This window comes from Cuculus canorus, chromosome 9, assembly GCF_017976375.1.
Source record: "Cuculus canorus isolate bCucCan1 chromosome 9, bCucCan1.pri, whole genome shotgun sequence".
NCBI classification, from domain to species: domain Eukaryota; kingdom Metazoa; phylum Chordata; class Aves; order Cuculiformes; family Cuculidae; genus Cuculus; species Cuculus canorus.
In genome coordinates this window covers 7908851-7934527 of record NC_071409.1, presented here as the reverse complement: position 1 = coordinate 7934527, position 25677 = coordinate 7908851, and the positions used below count along the sequence as shown (strand labels likewise).

General features: G+C 40.9%; 1 long non-coding RNA gene across 1 annotated transcript in view; it reads left to right on the top strand.

The window, feature by feature from the left end:
• The window catches only part of LOC128853063 (uncharacterized), a 52139-nt gene extending 26904 nt beyond the window's left edge, over positions 1 to 25235 (top strand). The window contains exon 4 of the long non-coding RNA XR_008451294.1: positions 25067 to 25235. This is a non-coding gene — a long non-coding RNA (uncharacterized LOC128853063). The remainder of the gene's footprint in view (positions 1 to 25066) is intronic.
• Positions 25236 to 25677: the final 442 nt, after the last annotated feature.

The window sequence follows — 25677 nt, the reverse complement described above, 5'->3', positions numbered from 1 at the left end:
AAGACCATGATTATTCATAGAAAAAGAGCTTCCTGCTAAGGTATACAGTACTTTTATCCGGTGTTTCTTGAAGAATTAATACATTTCTACCCTTTCCTTCCATACTGATGCACTTGAAGTCTGTATCTTGCCTACAGTAAATCTCTGTCTTGCTTAACAAGAAACTATTTCACTGTATAAGCAACACATATTGACAACAAATTTAACCCAGACAACTCAGCTTTATTCAATCAGAAGAATGCTGGCCTGGTTTCAGGTTTCTGGGATACAGGCACAAATGGACATGCCCTAAGTAGAATCCATTTGTTTTCCCATGAATGCACCTAGTAGGAGGTCAAATAAAAATAAATATTTTGGCTGTTCAGAACAAGATAGATTAATGGAGTATTTGTGATTCACACCAGAGATGTGATTACAAAAAGCAGAGGTAGCATCAGAAATATGTTCTATTGAGAGTGAAAAACAGCCTTTGTTTTCCTTCTCTCTCTGTGTTTTATACTGTGGTTACTCCTTGTCTTCACCAATCAGATTTATGAGAATAACTATGCATATCTTAATGCCCCCTCAACTCTTTGTTGAAGTCATTCTGTTCAGGAGCTAAGGAAAAAGAGCCCTTTTTGTAGGCTGTTAGGACTTTTTGTTAACGTAGGTATGACTTATGCAAAGGAGTAGTTTATGGACTTCCTCTGTGATAGTAAGAATAAATCAATTTATATCCAGTATACCAGGGGCCTCAGACTCTCTGTGGAATTCCGCCAAACAATGGAATAAATTGTGCAAGGGCAATTTGTCCCTAATGTTTTTGGCTATTTGATTTTGTTGAGGTTTTGCTGGTATTATTTAGATATTCACTGTAATTTATACTGCAGTGTAAAAAAAACCCCGCATATTTGCCTGCAGGGGAGTGAGCGCTCACTGAAACAATCCTTTGAACATAATAAAAAAGAAATCCCCAGGTAATAAAAAAAATCCCCGGCTTTTATGAATAATGCATTTGTGGAGCGGGGAGGAGGAAGTGCTTTTTAGATTTATTCCTTCTCCTGCCCCCCACTCAACCTGTTGGCAGAAATAAACTCTAGGTTGGGAACGGGTTCCTACATTGTGAATGTGTTCTTTTTTTTAAGGTCCAGGGCTAAATGCTGCAACACAATCAGACACCAAATACTGGTAATTCTGATTTATTTGTTTGTTTGTTTGTTTGTTTTTAAAGTCTGTGGGTGTCTTCCCCTGTGTATGGACCATCTGGTTGTGGGTTAGACTGTTTGGGATATGCCTGGCATGCTGAAAAGCAACACAAAATTGCAAAGTGGTTGGAGGCCCATTGGTTTGTTTGGAGTCCTCAGTGAGCTTTGACAGAGAGCAGGTGTTGTGATGATAAATTCAGGATGGGGTTGAGGATTGCTCTCTCTTCAGCTGGGAAATGTGTGGGAAATGCTGGAGGCACACTGTAAAAATGAATGGTCCTTATTCAGGAGATACTGAAATGGAAACACTTTTGTGTCACAATCTCAATGGAAAAGCTGCTTAAGGTTTTCACCCCGTAGCAATAGTTTGGGTTCAGTGTAGGAAGATCCAGACCCAGAACTAAGTTATGCCTGTTGAGCCTAAGTGAGACTTAAAAATGGAGTTTCAGCACAGTTCCCATGAACAAGTGTCCCAACCATGAAAACCGCCACAATACCTATCACTGTACCTTTGTTTTTTGGCTCTGCAAAGTCTGTGCCATCGCAGAAGTCCTCTACCTTCCCATCATTTCACCAAGGGACTTGGACAAGCTAATGGTACCCAGTTCTCTCTCTCACTGAGAGAATTGATTTGTAGGGTGGAGGAACAGAAAAAAATCTGACAGCTTCCAAACTGAGGCGACTGGAGGAAATGTTGGTAACGTGTGTAAGGGGTGCACATCAGGCAGTAGAGAATCAGTTCTCTCAGGGTTCAATTTTGAGGAGTCTCAGCGGATGTGGCACTCTTACAGCCAGTTAAACTTTGAATAATCCTTTCAGGAATAAAATATATTTTCTGTGACTATGATGGTGCCAAATCATTTTAAGTTGCCAAAAAAGCTGCTTTGGAAGGATTTGAGGAAACCACAGCTGGGAATTATGTCACAGATATAAACTGAGATTTATTTACTCTTCTACATCCAACACTGAGATAATAAGGAAGACAGGAACAGATGAAAGAAACATTTGCTTTTTACAGATTTTTCTTTCTTCTTTTTTTTTTTTTAAATTTAATTTACTTTTTATAGAGTTCCTGTGGCAAATCTGCATTTTCAACACGGACTTAATGTTCTTCTCATTGTGGTCATTGGCCAAATAAGTACTAGGAATGAATCTAGTGTTGCATTTTATGGTTCGGGGTAGGGAGAAGAGAGTGCATGTACTTCACTTCTCAGCAGCATCTTGAGGATTTTAAAGCACCATGTTTGGTTTGCAGAGCCTTTTTCCAGGCCTGTGTTCACCGATGCTGTTCTCTGCATGCTTGTTCTGTCCATGGACCCTATTTATCTTGTTGCCCAATATCGGAATTCTAGTGGTGCCCAGGAACTGATTTCTACTTCCACAAATAATGTATTTATCACTATGATTTTTAAATGTTATATAATACTTACATATTTTGTGGGTTGCAAGGATCCTTGCTTGTGTTAGCAGTGTTTGTGGACTGCCTGTATTTCAGCCTGTATTTCCCTTCTGGGCAGTTCTTTGGAACTGTAACCGTACACAAAACTTGCAGGTTTTGCTTGGACATATGTACCAAATACAGACCCACTCCTGCAGTTCTTTCTCCGCAGATCCAAATTTTTTCAGGGTACATTAAAAAGAAACAAAACTGCAGAATATGATTTTTCATACATCTATACTTTTTGTTGTTACTTATGTTTGCATAACTGACCAAATTGCAGAGTGAGGAGCATATGGTCTGCTCTCTTCTGCTTTTTGTTATCTAATTTACTGAGACTTACACTAGCAAGAAATCTCTCTTCTATCCTGATACAGGCAGGAGCTTTCATAGATCAGAGATGATAAGGAACATTGTAATAATGGGAATCTGAAAATACAATACAGCTGAGTACATATGTGTGTGTGCGCATTCTATCTCATTGTATTCGTGTTTCTACAAGTATTAAGCCAATAAATTTTGTGTTCTGCTCATATGAATTATTTATTAAAATGCTCTTGCTTTGCATCAAGTGAAACATATTTTTTTCCTCAAAATATTGTCCATAAAATTCAGTACTTAATATATTTTTCAGTAACTGATTAAAGTATTTGACAGGTATCAACTTTATAAGTAGTGACTGAAAGGGGCGAAAAATTTGATGCAGGGCAGAGACAAGCAGAAACTGCTAATTGTTGTAAGATCCATGCCACTGGAAAAGGAATATAGAGAGTTGTTTTCCCCTGAAATGTAGAGACCTCAGTAGCATGGTAAAGAAACTCGAATATGAGGAAAGGTATTTTAAACAATGCAGACATTTTAAGGACTCCTTAAGAAGCAGTAGAGTTCCTGGAGGGTACAGCATAAGTCCTTTATAGGATCGAGGCCTTAGCATTGTATAGTTTCAAATATTGAGACTGGGATTTGAAGAACACACTTTTTACCAAAAGGCTTGCTTATAGTCTACAGTTATTAGAAAATGCCCACATTTGGAAACTTTGAGAGAAAGGAGCCAAAATTAAGCAGGGGAAGATGGGCATGTCTAGGATGAAATAATCTAGTTTGCTTGGTATCTTTGCAACCCATTCAGATGTTTATGGTAGGTTTTGTGTGAGCAAATAGATGATCCCTCAGGCAATCAGTTCTGTGATCGCTGTGTAAGATGCACTTGCCACTATTTCATTAAAGTTCCATCTGCTTCTGCTGGGGGTGATTTTGTCCTGTTTTATGGTCCTGTTTTATGGACAGCTATTCCAACAGTTCTGTGTGAGCTTATTTGGGATGTAGGTGCTGTTATCAACAGTTGTGTTGAACTGTCAGGGTATTCCCCTGAATGGAAACGTTATTGGATAATGGATACTATTACTCATGTTTCCACATCACCAACCTGCATCTGAGACATGCTGAAGGCGAGACTATCCAGTCCATCTTCCTGGAATGTGTGCATGTTCGCTCCAGTTCAGCTGATCCTCTCACATGGCAAAGGTGTGTATGTGCCTTAACATTAAAAAAGTGAATTATTCTGCAGTTTTAGCTCATACTGCATGTGCAGCATCTTTAGGCACTGCAGGCTTGGGGACTTTCATTATTTCCACTCAGTGTGGTCAGTTCAGTTTTTCCTCAGGTTTTGCACAACTGTAAACTCTGAGTGAATGTAAGTGTTTACATAGTATTATGAGGGAGATTAACCACTTTCTATTAAAGTTGTTTTTTTCAGCCAATTATTGAGTCATAGAATATTTATTGTCTTTTAAAGCACTTGGTCCTCATGGACAATTTGGGGCTCCTCTTGTTTCAGCTTTGAAAGACAGAATGTTTGAAAAGCAAAGACTAAAGTATCATGACGCTTTTCTAGGAAAAGGGGACAGTGTTTCCTAAGATGGTTTACTACAAGGCCAGGTTTTGTGGCTGTTTGCAACCCCTGCCTTATATTCACTGCAAGTGTTAAGAGATGCCCCATGTTCTCTTTGAGAGAGATGAGCGTTAAAGGAGACTTGAACTATTTTATTGTTACTTTGGCAATCTCAGTAGACTCACTTTGATACCTTGCTATTTGTGACATGCTTAAAGCAGAGCTGTTTTGCTCCTTTTTCAACTACATAATAGGTTTTCGTGTTGTGATTTTGTAAATTGATTTTTTGGTAAAGTTCTGAACTTTATTGTATTCATGACTTCAGTAGATGCCAAAGAGAGCAATCTTCCAAATTGAGGGTTTAGATGTAAAATACTAACAAATTCTTTACTGGACCTAATACATCTTCTGACAGAGTGCTTCATGTTCATATTACTTATGGTACTGAGTTAAAAGACAAATTAAATAACTTGTCTGCTGTTCTCACATTTTAAATTAACTCCTTGTTAGTATAATCAGCACCAGCTCCTTCTGCAGCCTTTGCTTGCTACCACATATCATTGGCTTTTGTATAACTTAAAAATTCCTTGGAAAGTGCTTGTTTCTGTGACCCTGTTTTCTTTCCTCTAACTGAACAGGTCTGTGAATAGGGCAATGAATTCTGTGTGTTGTAATTGGCCTTTTGCTTGGGTTGGTGATAGGAATCAGTTGCCTTCACTTGTTCTCACTTGCTTTTCTATTCTCTGAATCCTTCAGCCTTAGTGCAGTTACAGTATGTCAGGTCTTTCATATTTGAGTATCTCCTGAAGAATAATAGCCACCTGCTTCTGTTGTATGTACTCTTGGTGTCCTAGGAAATTTTGCAAGAGTCACTCAGGCTCGGATACTGAAGTACATTTCCTACTAGGTTTGTACTACTTCTGAATCAATTCAGAGGAAAAGCTAATTTTATTGTGCAGTGCTATTGATATTTGTGGAACAGATATGATTAATGTTTTGAAATACTGTGTAACAGATCTCTTTCATACATGCAAAATGTGTGAAAAATAAAACCAAAACCCTCTATACCCAAGAGTAAATGCTTGACATTTTTTAGTTTTAGGAATAAAACAAATTTTGTCTCTAAGAAAGCATGCAAAAAAGGCTTTAAAACTACTAACTTGTACTCTTTATTTGATGTATTGGTATTATAAATCAAGGTTATCTGGCAATTTTTAGAAGAAGACATTTACATCTACACTAGCAATTTTATGTGATGCTTCAGCTGAGTATGTCTTAAATGGTGAACTAATAAAGTGGTTTTAAATGGAAATTGAAATTATGTCTTTAAAGAAAATTATAGTGATTATCTCTATTAATTTAGTAAGTTAAATAAATATTTGCTTGGGGAAATTTGTACAGGATGGAAGAGTTTTCTAAAGAGTTTCAGAAATACCTGTCTGCCTTGCAAGGCATTCAGAGGCTTGGGTTGTTTCTAACAGCATAGCAGATTCAGCCTTGCCCAGCGGGCCAGAACAGATTAGTGTCCCAAAAGATAACATTGTGGAGGAATGGGTAACAGTCCTGCTGATGATCTGAAGAGAGACTCTCTTGGAGAGTAAAAAAAAACTGGCAGAATTGCCATTTCTCTGGAAGCTCTGGAAATTTGATTATTCTAGAGTTACTTGTGAAGGAAATTCTGTCATTTAAAAACAAAGAAATCTCCATGGAGCTTAATTTGACAAATTATATATGTGAAAACACAGAGATTGTGCAGTGCTCTGCTGTTCTGTTGTTTGGTAAGAGTGAGAGATCATGGCTAGCAGTTTTCTGGAGTTTCCCCTATGGCCGTAGCATTTGTTTGCTTGAAGCATGCAGAAGAGACTACAAATCTTTTCAAAAAACATCTAATCAAACTTGGTTTTTGTTCATCATAAAACCAGAAATTGCATCCTGTTCTTCCTGTAGCCTTTCTTAATCTTATCGCTGGAGGTGCTATCTTCAGTTTACAGTAGCAGCTTCTATCAAGGTCTGTGTTGGTGTAAAGTCTGTGTGGAATAACAGTTCTCAGTGGTCAAAGTGTACCTGCAACCCCGCTTGTTGGCACGCAGTTAGTATGATGGTGAAATGAGGTAGCCAGCAAAACAGTGAAGGAACATCAAGGGTGGGATGTGTCAGTTCTGATACTGCAGTTTACCACACATTTTCTCTGAGGGAATGTGCCAGAGATGTGGAGGCCTTTGCCCTGGGGGAGATGCTGTTCTCCACCCCTGTACTGCTGGAAAGGAGCTTTTGTCACTGTTCTCATCTTGAATGAATATTGTACCTTTTCATTGCAAGCTGTGCTGAAGTACTGAAGAAGTTTTTTTTTTCTTTCCTTGTAAAATTTAAGTGATTTGCATAATTTTGACTGAAGTCGGAACCTCCTTATAAGTGGCCACCATGGCCTGAGGAGGCCTTTTGGCTGGGAGGACCATTAGGGGAGAACCACAACAAGGAATTTCTCTCCCTCCAGTGTCCTAAAACTGTGTTGCCCTGCCTGGCTGGCTTTCAGGGAAAGTGAGCATGAAAGCTTGTCTGAAATACATCAGTCTGATAAGGGGTTAGAAATTGTTTTCCCAAGTGAAGAAAGTTGTGTCCAGATTAATACAGGAGTGTTTTAGATAGAAAAGTTCTGGATGGAGAAATTTTTTCCTTCATATAGTAACAAAAGTCAAAAGGTACTTAGTCTCAAAGGAGCATTCCTGCGCTTGGTGTAGTCGGTGGGACAGGGAAGCCAAAAAATATACAAAAGGAGCAGTGCTATGTCTCAGAGGGAGGAGAGACTTCTGGATGGAGGAGCAGGGAGACACAGAAATGGGTGTTGGTAAATGAGGGTCTGGATTGATAAGAAAGGGATTCTGGAAGCATCCAGTGTGGGAAGGCTCAGGAGAAGTATATAAGTGAACAGAGAAAGAAATCACAATATAATGAGGAAGAGGTGAATGCACAACTGTTTCTATTGATTATAACTGCAGCATGTACTTTCAATCATTCAGCTTTGTTTATTTGAATTAAAAACTCTTTGTGGTCTGATCACTGGCCTGTTCTGCGGCTTCTTCTTGCAAGCTAGGGAGGAATTACAGATGAGACTGCAGCATGCTATGGAAATATTTGAACTTCCTAAATGCTAGCTGACTGAAGTAATGGAAGAGATCCTTCCACAAGAGTTTGGAGATGAACCCAGTAACATTTGTTCAGCAGGCATGGTGTTTTACAGCCTTTGTAGAGCTTCATGCTGTTGTGATCAGCCTTCTAAGCTATGCAACTTGGACAGCAGTCATGGCCTTTGCAGAAGTACTTTGAATGGAATGTCTTGTCCAGAGCCAACTTCTACATGAGTGCGTGAGGGCCTACTGTCACAGTGACACTGAAGTCAAGGAGCAGAGGAGACAGATTTCCAAAATTACCAGATTTCCAAGGAGCAGAGGAGACAGATTTCAAGGAATCTTCCTGGCCAACACTGTTGTTGTGGCAGCCCTGAGTCTATAGCAGGGATATTCTCATTTTCTCTTTTGGTACGATGTCTAGCACCAAGAGCTTTGTATTTGGTTGAGCCTTAAGGATCAGCTTAAGAAACATCATGGCTGTCTTTATGTTAATATTCAGTCATGCCTGTTCAAGGCTCCCAGCTGTTGTTTATAGAATAACTGTGGTAGGTCTGTTGATTGATACGCTCCCTGCTCTGGCAGCAGGATGCGAAGGTGGAATACTCCCTTCCTCTGCCACCCTCAAGAAGGCTCATGTAAAAAAAGAATCCTTGTGAAGGTCTGCACTGGTTATAGGTAATTACAAACCAGGAGAAAATAAAGTAGTGCCAGGAACGCTTCAGCTCCCATCATCAGAGGTGTCTGGTGCTGTGGCTGCCTGCTCTCTCACACAGAGCCCTGGCCAACACTCTGCTTCTGCCCTGTGGCGTGTCCCACCTTGGCCCCCTGGCTCACCCCCTCCGCCTCTGTTGGGATGAGGCTTGTGCCTGGGCATGCTGTGAGGGCTTTGGTCCCAGGCAAGGGGGCTGGACACCCTGTCCTATCCAGCACAGGTGTGTGAGCCTGTATTTGTATGCGGGGCTGGGGTGTGCTGATGGAAGATGCTTATCTTCTCTGTATTCCTTCTCCCTTGTGTACATAAGTGTAGAGCCTATTAATTCTTACACCTGATAGAACTCTGCAGAGATTTATATGCAAGGGATAAGATCAGCTGATCATGGTCGCAAGCATGTGGAATTTATAATAAATAATGGGCCTATTTAACCAAGCAGGAAAAAACTGGCTCACAAGACAGTGTGCAGCACACTGATTATAGAAGAACTGGAAAATCCTGGTTGTGGAAAGCCTGCATAGTTCAAATAAACAGGGAGAATTCTGAAGTCTTGTGCTCTTTCAGAACCTATGTTCTCCAGAAAATTTGGAGCTTAGATATTCCACATACTTTTGCATCTATTTAACCTATCTGATCTTCTTGCTTACTCTCCCCTATTGTGCAGCTGCTAATGTGGCTCCCAGCTCCCAGCAGAGTGCATAAAGGGCACTTTTTTTTTGTACATTCAGCTTTTTGGACACATGCTTTACAACATGAACACCTGTGTACATCTGGGTGCTAACATCCCTCTCCTGCGTGCACAGATGTCACGCACAAAAAGTGCACTTGGTGAGTTTGTGCTGTAGGTTAGCATGGAACCAGATAAAGGCAGTTTTAAGAAAGCTTAATGCAAGAGCATCTCCCCTGCAGCTCTGACATGCCTTGGAAAGTGTGGAGTTGTTCACTTTATTACTAAGGGCCCATTGTGCCCAACTAGCTGACATCAGTGGCAGTTTTTTGCTGCACTTACCTGACTGGATGTCCCTCTTCCTCCTGTCCCTCACTTTGGTCTCCCTCTAGGGAGGAGATAGCCAAGATGCTATGTGTAATGTAATGTGAGTGCCTATTGCAGCTATTCTGCCAATATTGTCTGTTCACTGCAGGTGACAGAAAGCTCCTCCTAAACTTCCAAGACACATCTTCTTCCTAGTGGGAGCACAAGAAAAGGCCTTGTTCTTCTGAGAGTGTTACTTATCTGCCCATTAGAAATAGGAGGTCTTTATAGGGCCTCTGCTTTTCTGGCAAAGTTGGTTAAAATTGGCCGATGGCTTCAGAAGTTTCTGGAGAGAGGAAACTTATAGTCAGACACAGACAAGCTGACTTTATGTGACTATGTGAGCCTGATTTCTTTAGGAAACTATGATAAAATATGCAGATAAAGTTGCAGTAACATTAAGGTTACAGTTCATGCTGGCCTGTATTTCTCTCTCAGTTTTTCTAGCATGATGGTGTTGGTCAGCCTGAAGCTTTCTGAAACTTCTAATTCCATCTGCAGAATTTTTTCAAACCTGCCTTTTCTGTATTCCCTTTCTGATTCACTATGGTCCTAAAACAACATTAAATTGTTCTGGATAGATAGATTCTTTGTGGCTTGCCAGGAGTCCCGATCACCATGAAGATGTTACAGGGCTATGTCCTGTATCAAGCGTGGTCAGGGAGAGCATTAACTGTGTTCTCTCAATCTTTGTTTTTCATTTAAGCCTGGTCTGTTGGACTGTAAGGTGGCTAAATCTTAAATGTGATGGGAAGTGATAGAAGCATTTCAAGAGGAATCAAAAAACACTGCCTGACAGCTGTGGATTTTGTTTGCAAGGTTAAAAGTAGGTAGAATCACCCAGGCAGAAATCCATTCCCAGCTTTTTGCTCGCCACAGCGTATCGAATAGGTACAGAAGGGATGAATGGAGAGGTACCTATCTGGTCACAGTTTCCTCATCAGGTTCAGTGTATATGGGAAAAGGCAATCCCTTTGTATGAAATGTAACCTTTAGAAGGCTTTGGCCTTGAATGTGGAATAATGGGTGACAGCAGATGTGGCAGGAGACATTCAGGCTTATTTGCTCTTACAAATGAAACTGCTCTAACAGCGGGGAAAAAAACCCTGCCTTGACAGAATTAGCTAAAAAAAATGTGTCAGACAAAATTGTGCTTTGAATGCATTATAAGAGCTTACTGTTTTGCAGTGAGAAAAGACAGTCAGGTGTTGATAGCATGTAGGAGGCAAGAGCTGTTATTAGTGAGTGGGAAGAAACACATTGAGTGTGGTGTGGGAGTAGGGCAGATGGGAATGAATCTAGAGGCTCTTTTGGAATTACTCATATTCTGAATCATTTTACAAACTTACTCTCAAAGCTTCCAGTGGAGAATGCCATCATCCTTCGAGGTCCCACAATATTGACATGCTGAGCACAGCACTGAGAGGGATGTCGAGTCAGCTCTCTGTGCAGTAGTAATATGAGATGTTCAGTGAGGAGCTCTTCAGCCAACCAAGCAGTGACTGCAATGTACAGGTGGATGCATATTCATTAATTCAAGCCTCTGCGACATGAAAAAATGGTGGTACATTGTTATTAAGGTAGTTAGAAGTGTCCATGTGGGGCCATTAATGAAACAATTTACACACTCATCCACTTGTGAATGCAAGAGCTTTCTTGCCAAGAGTCTAGCTGTGCATAATACCTGGTGTTAGCCATAAAAGCATGTCCGAATGACCTAAGATGTTCCTGGAAATGTCTAATGAGAGCTCTTCCTTGGACTTGACATACATACTGTGTGCTCTGACAGGAGACATATGGTAATGGTGTTACAAATCTGGTCCTGGCCCTGCAGACCGTGGTTTTGCCTGCACCATCTTTTGAGAGGCACTGCAAGCTGTCTGCCTGGGCTCCAAACAGCCAATAAATGAAGGAGACAACAACAGATGGCCTCAATCCAGCAAGTTTGGTGCTGGAGGTGTAGGTTTACCCAGTCTTACACAAACATGAGCATTCCACATTCTGGGAGTGAGAGCCCTGTGAAAAGTGACAGGGCTGCTAAACAAAGTACCTCTGACCATTTGGTGACAATGTGACAGCTTTGCAGCTTAGAAAAAAAGTGGAGTTCCCCAGGACTCCATGACTGTATATCCTGGGCTATACTGGGTGTTTGTACACCAATGGGCTGTGACTGGACCAATGAGCTGTGACGAATGGTATGAGGTTCAACAAGTCCAAGTCCTGCTCTTGGGCCACAACAACCCCATGCAATGCCACGAACTTGGGGAGGAGTGGCTGGAAAGCTGTCTGGCAGAGAAGGGCCTGGGGGTGTTGGTCTACAGCAGCTGAACATGAGCCAGCAGTGGCCCAGGTGGCCAAGAAGGCCAATGGCATCCTGGCTAGGATTAGAAATAGTGTGGCCACCAGGACCCGGGAAGTCATCCATCCCCTGTATTTAGCATCGGTCAGGCTGCATCTCAGATCTTGTGTTCAGCTTTTGCCCCCTCAATAAAAAGAGGATATTGAGGCACTGGAGGGTGTCCAGACAAGGGCAACAAAGCTGGTGAAGGGTCTGGAGCACAAGCGTTATGAGGAGCAGCTGAGGAAACTGAGGTTGTTTAGCCTGGAGAAAAGGAAGCTGAGGAGAGATCTTATTGCTCCCTACAACTACCTGAAAGGAGGTTGTAGCAAGGTGGGTACTGGTCTCTTCTCCCACATAACAAGTGGTAGGATGAGATAAAATGGCCTCAAGTGGCCTCAGATTAGACATTATGAAAAATTTCTTCATTGAAAGGGTTCCCAGGCACTGGAACAGCTGCCCAGGGAGGTGGTTGAGTCCTCATCCCTGGAGGTGTTTTAAAGCTGGGTAGATGAGGTGCTCAGGGTTATCATTTGGTAGTGGATGGGTACGGTTGGGACTCAATGGTCTTAAAAGTCTTTTCCAAACAAACAATTTTATGATACACTGCGAGCTTCTGGTGGTTTATTGCTGAGGCACAGGGTCTTGGCTTGTGACCTCTTGAGTTGTCTCTCTGGCAGTATCCTTTACCAATTGCCACCTTAACCTGCCACTAGACAACAGGAAATTTTCAGAAGGAAACTCTAAAGACAGGTCTGTGGAGCAAGTTTATGACTTTCATCACATATACTGTACTTTTTATACTTATTTATGCCTTAAAACATAGTTGGAAATGTGGAGAACACAGTAGAAGCTGTAAGGATGTTCTCCCTTTATCTTTTCTTGGCCATTTAATGGTCCATGGGTGAATGTATGACTTCTGCCGCTACACTAGGGCTGCACTGGGCTGGCCACAGAGTGTCCCTTTCAATAGTAAAGGTAGGCACAATATGGTGAATAGAAAGTACTGACAGAAATGGATCGATAGCACAATGAAGCCCACTCTCCAGGTTTGTCACACAGCCATTAACTTCTTCACTAAGGGATTCTAATTCTGTACCTTTAAAATCATATCTTAAAAGAAGAGAATATATAGTTTTATCTGGCTATCATTTGCAACTGTGCACCTCCCTGTTTGTTGCCTTTATTTGTTGCTGCATGTGTGTATAGCTATATTTTCACTTCTGCTGCTTTTGTCTACTAATCTAGTTTACCCCCAAAGGACTAAAGAAGATTTATTTTACAAATTTAGACTTGAACATCCTAGCACAAAGCGACAATTTTGCTCTCAGGTTTCAGGAGTAGTGATGAAAGCTATTTCCCACAACACTTGTGAAATTTAAATGAAAATGAGTCTCTGCATTAATTTTTTATTGCACTTCATCTGTAGTATTACATTTATTGGATATTCTTTCTGAGGATTATTATGGTGGGATTGTTTGGTATTTCCTAGCCTTTGTCATTAATTTTGACTCAGATACATGCATTTATGTAGTCTTTATCTATATACATGGACAAGTAGCTACCTAGCTAAATATTTATATATTTATAGTTTGCTTCTGGGCAATTGCTGTCCTATCTGAATAGTAATGGAAAAAAAGGAAAAAGAAAAATAACCTGAAAAATATATTTTCATTTCTAAACTATCAGATGACTGAAAAGAGGGGACAGGAGAGAGTAAGCAGAAAGGAAGGTATCAGTGAATAGTCAAAACAGAGAGGCAAACCCATACATCTTAAAAAAAAAAAAACCAGTAAAAGCCGTAGATTCCTTCTGTGTTTTTCTTAAGCCCTGAAACAATTTTAAGTATGAAAAACTCAGGGTAATTGAGAGCATTATATTGATTGGCCCCAATTTTCTTTCTTTCTTTGTTTTCAATCCAGCTTCTCTCATTATAACCTCTTAAAATAAATAAATAAAAACTCTCTCTAAATATCTGAAAGAGTCATTCTTATATAATAGCCCTTTCTTGCAGCAAAATTTATCGCTATAACAATACAGTAGTAGTTTTGCTAGCAGAATCACAGCCAATCAAAGCTATTACAATAATGGAAAATTTCATGGGTTTGGAAATTAAATGTGTAACCATGGCACTGAAATGTCTCTTAAATCATATTTGGAGATGTATTTTTCACCAAATGATTTGCACATTATCTCATTCCATCTGAATTTTATTTTCATCAAAATTACACCATGTGGTTTTTTTTCTTTCCTTCTTTCTGCAGCAATTTTGCAATAGAACTTCCCATTTGCTTTCACTTTGTGCAAGTTTGATCATATTTGTTCAAGAAGCAGATCTAAACCTTATTTTACGATTAAGCATAATTTAACAGCTGACTAACGGTCAAACTGTGAATTATGCTGTAAATAACTAGTGTGCTAGCTTGCAAGAGTGAGTAATGACTGTTATCAAAATCAGTACCTGTTTTAGTTTCAATAGAGAAGAAATTGGCTAATGTAGTCATTGTTCCAAGACCTTGGTCCCAGAGATCCTTTGATCCTCAGGAGGGATCAGCTCAGGGCGTGTGAATCTTCAGGAGTTTTACCTGTTGAAGAACCATGAGAACCAGCCATTTTTGAGTAAGAAATGGTGGAAATCTGCAGGTGTTTTTTCTCTACACACTTTCTGAGTCTTTCCTGAGGTGTTTGCATGCACCCACGAGCTATTTTTTGTACTGAACTAACAGGAAATCTCATCTTTGCTATGAACCGCATCTGTCTTCTGTTTAGGGGAACTTCTTAAGGTTTGTTAGTAGAGATCTCTGGACAACTGGAAGGAAAGATAAATAGAGACTGGAAAACAGAGAGAAAATGAAATTCTTCAGAGAAGATCAAAATATGTCTGTGGTATGACCACAGGCTGCATTCTAACTTATAGAGCTCAGGTGGAACATCTTTCCATTTGAGAACAGTGTGTTAGTAAAACCAGTGTTCACAAAGCATTCAAGAGAATGTATGAGGTCCAACACAAAAAGCCAGGACTAACCCTTAAGATGTTTTCTTACTGAGTTGGAAAATGTTGGTGTGCAAGAGCGAACAGTGAGTGAACATCAAGTTTCATTTGAAACCGAAGAAATCTGTGATGGAAACTTTTCAATTATTGACTGAGGCTGATGGCAAAGGTCAAGTTGGTGCTCAGTGAAACCCGTTTTTTGTTGGTGGAAAATTGTGACAGAGATGCTGAACAGCCTTTCAGAAAATGACCTGTGGAATTGTTTTGAACATTGACAGCATCATATAAAGCTGCATGTCAGTTCAGAAGGAAACTATGGTGAAGGTGATCATAGTTGGTTTTCTCAATTTGTTAAATAAAAAGAGTTACAGACACAGTCTCAGGGGCTTTGTGTGTCAGACCTCGCATAGCTTTGAACAAAATGTTGAATAAGGAAATTAAGTAAACTCTCATCTTGGTTTTCTTGTTTTGGTCCTGAGAAAATATTTTTTTCAGCTTCATAACTTTTGTTTATATGAATTGTAATAATTTTTTTTTTAGAGAACATATGAATGCAATCTGCATTTTACTAACATTCTGGAAAGGACGTGACAAAATCTAAACAGAACAATTAGTGATATTAAGATGTATGTATTTTTTTAGACATAAGTCCCACCTGTGAGAATGCCAGTGGCTTGGATGTAACGTGGGATGCAGATGCACTCGAGGTAGTTCCTGCTGGAAGGTGGGTGCAGAAACACAAGGCAGGGCTGCTATGAGTTGGTTTTGTGAAAATAAACCAGGTATACCAGAAGAGGAATAGGGTTTCTTAGTTTGGGTGCAGGTTCACCAGAATAAAGCTGTTTTGGGCTGGTACATCTATAGGCTACTGTCTGAAATCAGGTAGACTTTCCGCCAAGGGTTACAGCTTCACGATTTCCTCACCTTTGGAGTAGGGATTTGAATGCTGTACCAGGGCACTGGCCTACGGATGGGGTTGTTGGCTACTCTTGGGGCATGATTTCTCTGATCGCAAAATCCATCTTGTACCCAAGACAATGTTCCAGACTAACATAGTGTCTATATTCCTGCCAAAGGCTTTGGTTTCAACTAATTGACATTTTCTTTTGAAAAATAACTTTGTCAGAAAATGACCAACCAGCTCTGGTTTCACACCCTCTGATCTGTCGTCTTTGATCTGCTTAATGAAATCAGTGTTCCAGTAGTACTTGCTGCTGGGCTTTTAAAAATCTTTTAAGCTGCCTTCTGCTTTCGTCTAGATTTCTCTCTTTCTTGACTCATCTGCAGCTATTTTTCTCTCCTTAGGGAGAACCCTGATCCTGTTTCAGTCTCTTTCACAAAGGCTGCCTGCTGTTTTGCTGGCTTTTCCGCCTGCTCTTTTTCACCACAAGTGCCCATAACTGAAATGTAATGGGAAAAAAAATAATCCCAGATTATTTTCAGACTCAAACCAGTATTAATGCTGAGATTCAGGAAAGGTTCAGATTGTGATTTCTTATGAGATCTGGATCCGATTCATGAATACTCCGTCTGGTTGATGCTTGCAGTACTATCTGCAAACCAGCACTTACAGATAATTCTAGCAACCAAGACGCTCACATTATTTTGACTCATCCCAGGCTAGACTTTGCTTATTTTGATTTGTTATCCTGCTTATTGTGAAACTTATCCTAGTTTTAAAATTACTAAAAAATTAGTATCTTTTACCCTGCTTATCACAGCATTCTGTTCCCCCATATATCCAGATTCTTGTATTCTAGACCTTGGTGTCTGGAACTGCCAAAGATAACTTCTTTATATGCTATTTCATGTTGAAAAGGAATAACAACACATTATGGGTAAGGGAATTATAAGGGTAGTTCTGGTTGTGGTGTGCTTCAGTGAATATAAGCATTTGCAAATCTACTTGCTTTGATATAGTAGATTGCAAGAACACTTTACACATATCTTTTTCAATGTGATCATGAGTTACACAGGGAAAAAAAACCCTCTAACTAAAACTGGCAAGTGTTCAGAAGCCACAACTATTCAGTGCATTGCCTGACCAGTTTTAAAATGTATTTTGCACTTTTGGTAGATGTTGTAATGCATTCAGCACAGTGTGAAGTCTTGGCATAGATGCTTGGTTCTAAAGTAAGATGAACTCTTCCTTTCAAAAAGGAAATGTTTGCCTGTGAAATACCTTCGCTATTTAGGGTCTTTGGGAAGGGAAGGCAGGAAATAGAGCTGATAATGATACCAAAAGTGAGAAAACAGATTTGTTTTGAATTTTAAGAAATAATCACAGCAATGGATGAAGCCCTTCCCAGTGAATGCTGGGTGAGCAGAATTTCATCATCTTCTTATGTATCCCCAGATACCTCTTAAGAGAAGTGCTGAGGGACATGGTTTAGGAAGTGTTAGGAATGGTTGGACTCGATGATCCAATGGGTCCTTTCCAACCTTGTGATTCTGTGATTCTGTGATGTTCTTGGTTTGTGCATGTGAAGATGGCATTTAATTTGGTAGAGTGGACAGAGGTCTGTGCCGCAACATGCTGTTTATCTGAGATTGGTTTCTCCACTGTCAACTGCACATCAACAGCTCCTTTCCTGCAGACTGGGCTAGCCAGCGGCAAGGAGCAGCCCTCAGAAATGCCGATGGGTCATCTGGCTCTGTCAGACCACTTTCAATGAGCACAGGTCCAGATAACGGTGCAGAGCACCAAAAGCTCTGGCTGACAGCAGTGGGATCTGCTCACCTGAAGCAGATCTGCAGCCTTACTCTTGGAGCCAAGTGTGTGTTGTTGTATAGACACCACACCAGAGAGATACTGTGCAATGTATTTGGCTCCTGTCCTTAAAGTCTGTTGCAGAATATAGAGGCTATAGAAGTGTTAAACTTTTGGTAAAGGTGAGTAGGTGTTAGGAAATAAAGAGGAAAGAGGGGCTTAAGTATACCTATGCAAAACCTGTCATGAGCTCCAGACAGGTGAAATTCACGCTGTGACAGTGTGAAGAAAATAATTGAGCACATGTGAAGTGCACTGAGCAATTTGCTGTTCAGACCCCAGAATTCTTTCCAGCTCATGTCAAGCTGCAGATCTATGGCTCCTTCCCAGGTTCTTCTGTGATGTGTTTTGTCCATTTGGTGTAGTTGTCCTTGAAAGTGCCTGTGGAACATTTCTGTCCTCTCTAGAGAAACGAAAAGCCAGACATAGTAGAGCAGGGTCTTTATTCAAGCCCTGGGGTGGCTGCCCTGCAGGCTGCTGGTACTGCAGCTCAGAAGAAGTAGGTGGGAATTTTATAGCTATGATGTGAGATACTAGTGCTTGCTGGTGCACAATGCAGTGGCTCTTATGGTATTGCTTCACTCCCCTGAGAAAGAGAGAGGATCTGGAGAGCAGCTGAACCTCTTCTGCAACAGAAGAGACTGGTGACACCAAGTAACTTGGCCTCAATACTTTACTAACCTGGTTAGTAAAATGAGGAGAGTGACAGGGCACGTTTCTTCTCTTACAGACAGCATTAACTCTGAGATTCTCTTTTTGTGTTAAAGTAGTCTTGCCTTTATGTGCCACAAAACCAAAATAAAATGAGAAAGTCTAATCAATGACATAAAATATTGCAAACATTTCTAGCTTTTTCTTTATTTTTCTCCATGTTTTGGTTTCTTCTTACTGCAGTCAAGTTGCAGCTGATTGTTGTAAGAAAGCTTTCTCCCACGAATGCTGATCGCATTTATACCTAGACCAGACTGCTCTTAGCGGTGTGGAAGGGCCCCTCGAGTTCCCAGATCTTACTCCTGCACACAGTGGGGCTGGCTGACTGTGTGTGGGGAACATATGTATCTCCTTGAAGTGGCAAGTGATGACTGTTTTTTCTGTTCGCTTTGGGCAGCGTGGTGTCTCGTGCACTCCTGCCAAGGGAAGCCCTTATTGCTTTGCTCCAGGGTGGTCTCCTCATTAATATGAATTGGCCACACTACCTGTGTTAATCCCTTCCATGTATGTTCCCTTCCATGTACTCTATCATGGTTATGGGCACAGGGATAACTCTGGGAGCCAGTGAAGTTTACAGCACATCTTTGATGCCGGAGTCGAGTTGTTGTGGTTGGGAAGCGGAGTGTTGCACCGGTGGAGTATTGCACCGAGTCCCTCTTTCTCCTGTCAGCCCTGCAGTGTGCTGCCACTTGTGCAGCTGCATCACGGATCACAATAAAGCCCTCTTGGCTTAAATTGCTTTGTTATTAGGGCTCCAGGGAGATGTTTTGTGACCCTGGAAGCTTATCTCATGTGTTTCCCTTGCTCAGGCATATTGTCCTCCTTTGGCACACCCGTGGGGGCTCTGCTATGGCTCGTTGTTTGTGCTTGGAGGCAGGACTGGCTCCGGATATCTAGCTACATAATAGCTGCCTGCAGTATGAAAAGATGTCAGTGCTTCAAAGGGGATGAATTATGGCTCTTGAATGTATTAAGTATTGCAGTAAGGGTGGAGGTGCCCTAATGTGTGGCCGTACAATAGAGGGAATGTTTGCTTCTGCCGCTGTTCCTGCGTGTGGGTAAGAGAGAGCTGACAACAGCCCCGCAGCCTGCCTGGGAGCGCTCCCCAGGGCTGCTGGCCACTCTGCCAGTGCTCCACGTGCTCCCCTGGGCACCGCGCTGAGGCTGGCCCCTGCCCAGGTATGGTAGGGAGGGGAAGAGGGCTCCATCTGGCCTCTCCTTTGTCTTGTGCACCCCTGGGAAAGGAAAGCATGATTTAGCTCCAAAGCGTTAAACAAAAAAACCCTGAAACATTATCCCTCCAGAATTGTCTAACCCTTTATGGCTTAATAGAAGCATGCCTGAGGATTGATGAGGAAAGGATGTTGCTCCTGTTGGTAATTACAAGTTTGCTTCATTCAGTGTTTTCTATCGTGGTCATTGCATTTCAGCTTTTAGACTTTGTCTTAGGTGTGTGCAAACGCTTTCTGCTGTGTCAGGAGCTTTGCCTAGCTATTCATGTGCTCCAGCCCTTGGTAAGATAGTTATCCTTTCAGGCAGATCGAAGACATATGTTTGGTCTTTTGAAATAGGTAAGTAGGAAGAAAGAAATCTCTTAAAAGTGATGACTTGGCATAACTGCTAAGTAACAAATACAGTTATGTACATGTATGTGCATGTCCCCCTAATAATCACTGTTGCCAATGACACAGAAATACATAACAAATGAAATCTTTTAGTTAATTGCAGTGGCTGTCAGTCAGCCTGTCTTACCAATGAAATATTTTCTGTTTCAGTGATCAGCTCCTTTCTATTCAAGATTCAAGCTTCTGGTAATAGAGAGAAAATATACAAATTTTGTTTTGAGAAAAAAATGTTTGACCTGGGTGATGAAACTAAAATGCAGAATTGTTTCCTCTCCACAAAAACCTAAGGGCACAGGAGCTGACTGATTATTATCGGCATTAATTCAGAACTCTGTATTTCAGGCATGCAACAAGCACATGATGTATTTAGTATAGAAAAGGAAATGTGGTGAAGTGCAGGTGCTCTGTTTATTTGTAGGTTGCAATGTGTGGATAGATAAATAAGGTTGAGTTTAGTAACAGACATTTTTTGCATATTGGAGTGTTTAGAATTCAGACAAAGAAATATCGTTCAAACAGCAGCAGGTCTGCAGGAGCAGGATTGTGATATAAGGAACAGATAACGTTCAGTGGTGCAGAGGTAAGTTTACTCTTTGCAGTGTTGGGCTGTACAGAGCTGCAAAGGAGTTAGCTCTGGATCGAAGCAGTATAATGCAGAGTTAGCCTGAGCTCATTAGCCTGGGCGTAATGCCATGCTAATATATCTATACTACTCCCAAGACCCAAGCTAATGGCTGAGCATGGTGCTATGCTGGGTACTCACACCAGCTGGTGTGGAGATTTCTGCTTTGTATAGTGTAGACATGCCATAAGGTTTTCACACTAGCTCTGTAAGCAAAGAAAAATAAATTAAGGGCAAGATATAGTCCGAGACCTAGAAAAGCGGGCGTGTTTCAATTTGGGTTCCCAAATCCTTGTTCATACTCTTTAGGAAGAGTCCAGTATAAACGTTATGGAAATGAAGGACAGTCTTTGCATTACTGGCCACGGCCTTTGGATCAAACTCAAGAACTCGACAGTCCAAAGCACCTAGTAATTCCTGCTGATGTGATTTTTCAACACCGTTTAATTGTATCTCTGGAAAACAGGCTTGTTGAGCTAGTCAGTCAGCTGCTATGTTGCCGTTACAATTTATCAGGAAAGAAAAGTGACTCTCAAGCTTCTACCTTTGTTCAGGGAACGTTATATGCAATGTAAAAATAATGACCTGTTCTCCCTTCCTCCAAAACAAGGAAAAATTGGTACATGAACAAGAGGTAGATGGACTAGTTGATTTTGTTTAATAATGATCTAACTGCCCATCTGTGTCTGAAGTTTTTTTCTTTACAAAAGCAAAATGAAAAGTGAGGGCTAATGTCTGAGTCATGTTTTTATTGCTATTTTCACAAGACTGATTATCTGCACCAACTTGCTCTTGCAAATGCTCTAACTGCAGGTGGCAAAAAAAACCAGAAAAGAGACAATTCACAATATAATTGTGGCCTACATGGACTTGGGAAATACTGGAAATTGCAGAACTGAACTTGTTGTCATAAGCAGTAGAACCTTAGGTTGCTCAGTGAAGAAGAGTTTAGACCTAGCAGAGTCTGCACTATTAACTGCCAACACGGCAGGTAGTATCAGCTGGCTTGCATACGTAGGAAATGTAACATCTTCCAGTGGGAGTTCTTCCCAAGAACTACAAGTTCTGGCCTAAGAAAAGCACAACACAAGCAGCTGAAATCTGAAAAGCAGTTATCTATTATTTCAGAAAATGCTACGCAAACAGTTGAACACCAGTACGAGAGATTATTATATTATCACTTGATGACCATAATAAGTTTATAATGTCCAGTTGAAGTATAAATTGTTCTTAAATGGAATCTGGAGGGACTGAAAGAGTAAGTGAGGGGCCAGAAGCATCAAGGTCAGAACTGGGTAGGGCTTTCTGTCAGTGAGAGAGGCATTAGGTGTTCTTTCTTTGCTGGAACTCATGGTCTTTTAATTTTTTTAACATTACTGAACACACTCAGGAGGTAGTTAAGAAATTCAATACTTTTTATGCTGGTTTACAGCTGAGAAAACTGAGGGAGAGAGGTTAAGTGTCAGATTTTCCTTAAAAGTAACTTGTGTCCCACGGTAAGTCTAATCTGAGACTGTTGTGCATGTAGTAACACCTCAGTACTGCTCTTTCATGTCGTCAAGGTCAGTGATACTGCAGTGCTAAAACCCCCGCTAGAGATCAAGGCTGATGTATTCCTCATTCCCACTCCTCTCACTCCATCAGTAGTACGCTTGACTTTAATATCTGCTTGATTCCTTGGGAACTATGGCATATGCTTGTGCTTTGAACTAAGTGAAAACATATAGTCATATAATATACAGTGATAGAAAATTAAAAACATCCCAAATACACTGATTTAAAATTAACAGATGTATTTTCCGATAGCATTCCTATGATTCTGGAAGAATGGAAGGTAAATTATTTTTAGAAAAGTCAGTTCTGTAACACTGTTCATGACTGAAGCAGCATCCGTGGAAAGAGTACTTGCTGCAGGACTTCATGAGGTCCTAAGGTCAAATCCCTCTTGGGAATAGTAATAAATGGTAGCTTAGCTGCTATATTCTAAAAACATTCCTCAGATAAAACTGTTACCTACTCAACAAAGATTAGAGACTTCTGTGGCACAGATGGGAGCATGCAACGGTCTGGTCTAACATGTGACTAAATATGTGCCATTACTCAGAAACCTGTACTCTTAACATACAGATCATGTAGCAGCAACAAAATTGTGTTTGCAGCCCAAACAGAGTGCTATAAAATGTCATTGTAATAGCAGCAAATGCTAGTGCTCTGATGTCCCCCAAGGACATGTGCTATGGGACTCTTAAAAGAATTAGAGGATATGGGAATATGTTTTAATCAAAATAAGAGTAATAATAAATATTAATCTTCCATGTGAACCTGAACTACACTTCATGGTGACTCTCTAGTGCTTTGGAGGTCACAAGAAGTTCTTATTGAGCATAATATTTTTTTAAAGTACCTTTGTTCTTTCAGATTATAAACTGGCTGGAATGCTTTTGATCATTCTATTAACATCCCCCATTCCCTCCTACCCTCCCAACCAAAAAAAAAAACCAACCCAGATTTGTTGGCACCAAGTACTTTTGCCAAATCTTTTGGCAAAACAGTTTTGGAAGATTTTGAAAAATAAATCTCTGTTCTATTGTACTTTCTGACTTTCACAGTTTGCTTTCAATTTTTCATTGCAACTTGGTCATTTTATTTCCTTTTTTTTCCATTGAATTTCATTTTCTTAATGGTTTATTGCAGGAATTTGTGTCGGGTCTTGTGGGGGAAGGCCACTCCTGACCAGGTTTTCTTTCACAGGTTTGAAAATCACTTGGTGTTGTTTCTTATGGGGCATATGGCAGCTTCTCTTTGCCACTGAGTTTGCCTGCTAGAACAGAGCAAAGACGTCAGGTTCTTTGGAAAAAAAACAATTTAAGAAATTAATTTACAGCTTTTCCAGTTTCAGCAGACAATCTCGTGGTGGCCTTTTTCTCAAATGTCCCTTTTGGTTTTTGTGTCTGCTAACTGATGACTCTGCTCTTCCCAAAGGCAAGAACGGATTGCAGGGTTCACCATGAGCCCAGGCAATCTACCATCCTTGAAGCCAAATGACGTTGTCTAAAGCCATGGTTATCCCAGCGAAGAAAATGGACTGTTACTGCTGTTGCTGCCCCTTCAAGGAGGAGCATTGCCTTATTGATCTCAGAGTTTGAATCTGAGGGGGTTTGACCAGCTGGCTGTGGTGGCCATGCTGTGCCGAGCCTGTAATGAGTGGTTGTGTTGTTCAAATGCATTAAGCAAAGCTGAGTCCCACTTGCCAGCCCTGGCACTGTGGACAGACTGCTTAGAGGGAGTCTTCCAGTGCCCTGTAGGTGCACATGACTTTTGACAAGCCACATACAGTGGCCTTCTTTCATCTGAAAGAACCATCTGCCCTATGGTCTTCCTGCGTATGAAGAGAGTCCCAGCAGTAGCAACTATGGAGAGAGTCCCAGCAGTAGCAACGTGAGGGCTTGGCTAGCAAAGAGCAGAAAGAGGAGGAACTGTTGCTGGGAAAAGGGGGAATGGCATCTCTCTGCCTCATGCTTCTACCTCTTATCTTGGCTAAGCATTATGTAAGCAGTTACTTCTTTTGCTCTTTAATAGCTTTCTTTAAGAGTTTTGTTTACTGCTCACAGATGTGTTGCTGGTATGACATTAGATAAGAAAGCGCCTTTGAAAAGGACACATACCTCCTTCCCTTTTGTTTGATTCTAAACAACATGGAGAAGAAAGAGGTTTTGCACTACATTCTGCTGACTCAGTGTTCATATTCATGGAATTAACACCACTGCTGCTTCTGCTTGTGACAGTTTGCTGAGGTTTGAGAGAAAGTAAGCAGGGGAACGGTGGAAACGGGAGGTGCAAATATTTAGCCTCCTTTTAATTATGGGGTTTCATTGTCAAAGTATAAAGTAGCAATTGGGTTGGCATTTCCTGTATTTTGCTTATTGGTAGATCAGTCGCAACAGTCACAGAACAACCCTATGGAAAGATTTTCTCTCATTTGAATCTGAGATGAGCTATGCTGTATGGCACACTCCACAGAGCAACAGAAGTTAGAAGCAATGCTTTCCATTTGCTATTAATTAATCATTTTAGAATGCAAAAAAAAGACCATATCTGAATAATTTTGACTCCAGAATGATTAATTTCACAATGACTTTAAAAGCGTAACAGAAGTGGTTAGAAAGGGAACCTCTAGATGACCCATCTAAAAAGCAGTGCTAAAGAAAGGAGATGCAAACCAAACCAAAACAAAGCTACTGGTGATGTGAGGGGTGTCAGCAAGTAAACCTGGGGCTGATGCATGTGGGGTTTTCACAGAGGAGTGAGGGTAGCAGTGTTTTCCAATAAGTATCAGAATAATATCTGAACTATATCATTCCTATGCTAGCAGATATCATTAAAGTCATGATCAAACCATTGTGATTCCTGTTGTGCTCTTGGCTGGTGTAGTCCTCTGTCCCCTTGGGTATGGGGAGGCAACCTAAGCATAAAATTAATGAGAAACACTATAACAATGAAAAAACGCAACACTAAAAAAATTTAATATTTCATTTTTCTTAGAAAAGAAAAGAATTCCTTAGAAAGAATTCCTTATAAAATCCCAAACAAATCCTTTTATTCTTTTTCTTCCTTCTTCGTAGAATTGTGGAAGACTTTGACTCTGAAGGGAAAACACGTTTCAAAACAGGTCAGCAGCCTCTGCGTAACCACCTTGCGTCTGCCTCCTTTGGGGCTGTGGAAGAACGGAGGACCATTGGCACCCTGGGGCCGCTGCCGCCCCTTCCTGGGCCCTGGCACCCATAGAGCTGCCCTCCCTCTCTTCAGCAATTAACTCCATTAGAGAAGGTGAGATGGGTCAGAAAAGTGAGGCGTTAAGAAGCCAGCTTGATATTGATATCTGTGCAGTGGGTGTCCTGGCACTGAAAAAGGCCAGTTTTCAGGGTCATTTCACCAGAAATGCTGCTCACAGTTTGGAGAAGATGGCACTAGTTCTTGTTTTTCCTGTGCCACTGTGAACTGTTACTGCAGGGGAATCTGGCAGCTATATTTTATTTCCTATCCATCCTGCTGGATCACATCTACTCAACCTCAGCTGTATTTGTGTAAATATGTATATGTACATTTGCATACATTTGAATCTGTTTATCCCATATGCTCTTCTTAGCTATCTGAATGAATTAAAGAAAAAGAACTAATGCAGAGTTAATAAGGAGGTTTAAGATTGTTTACTTTGTATATATTTAAACCATGA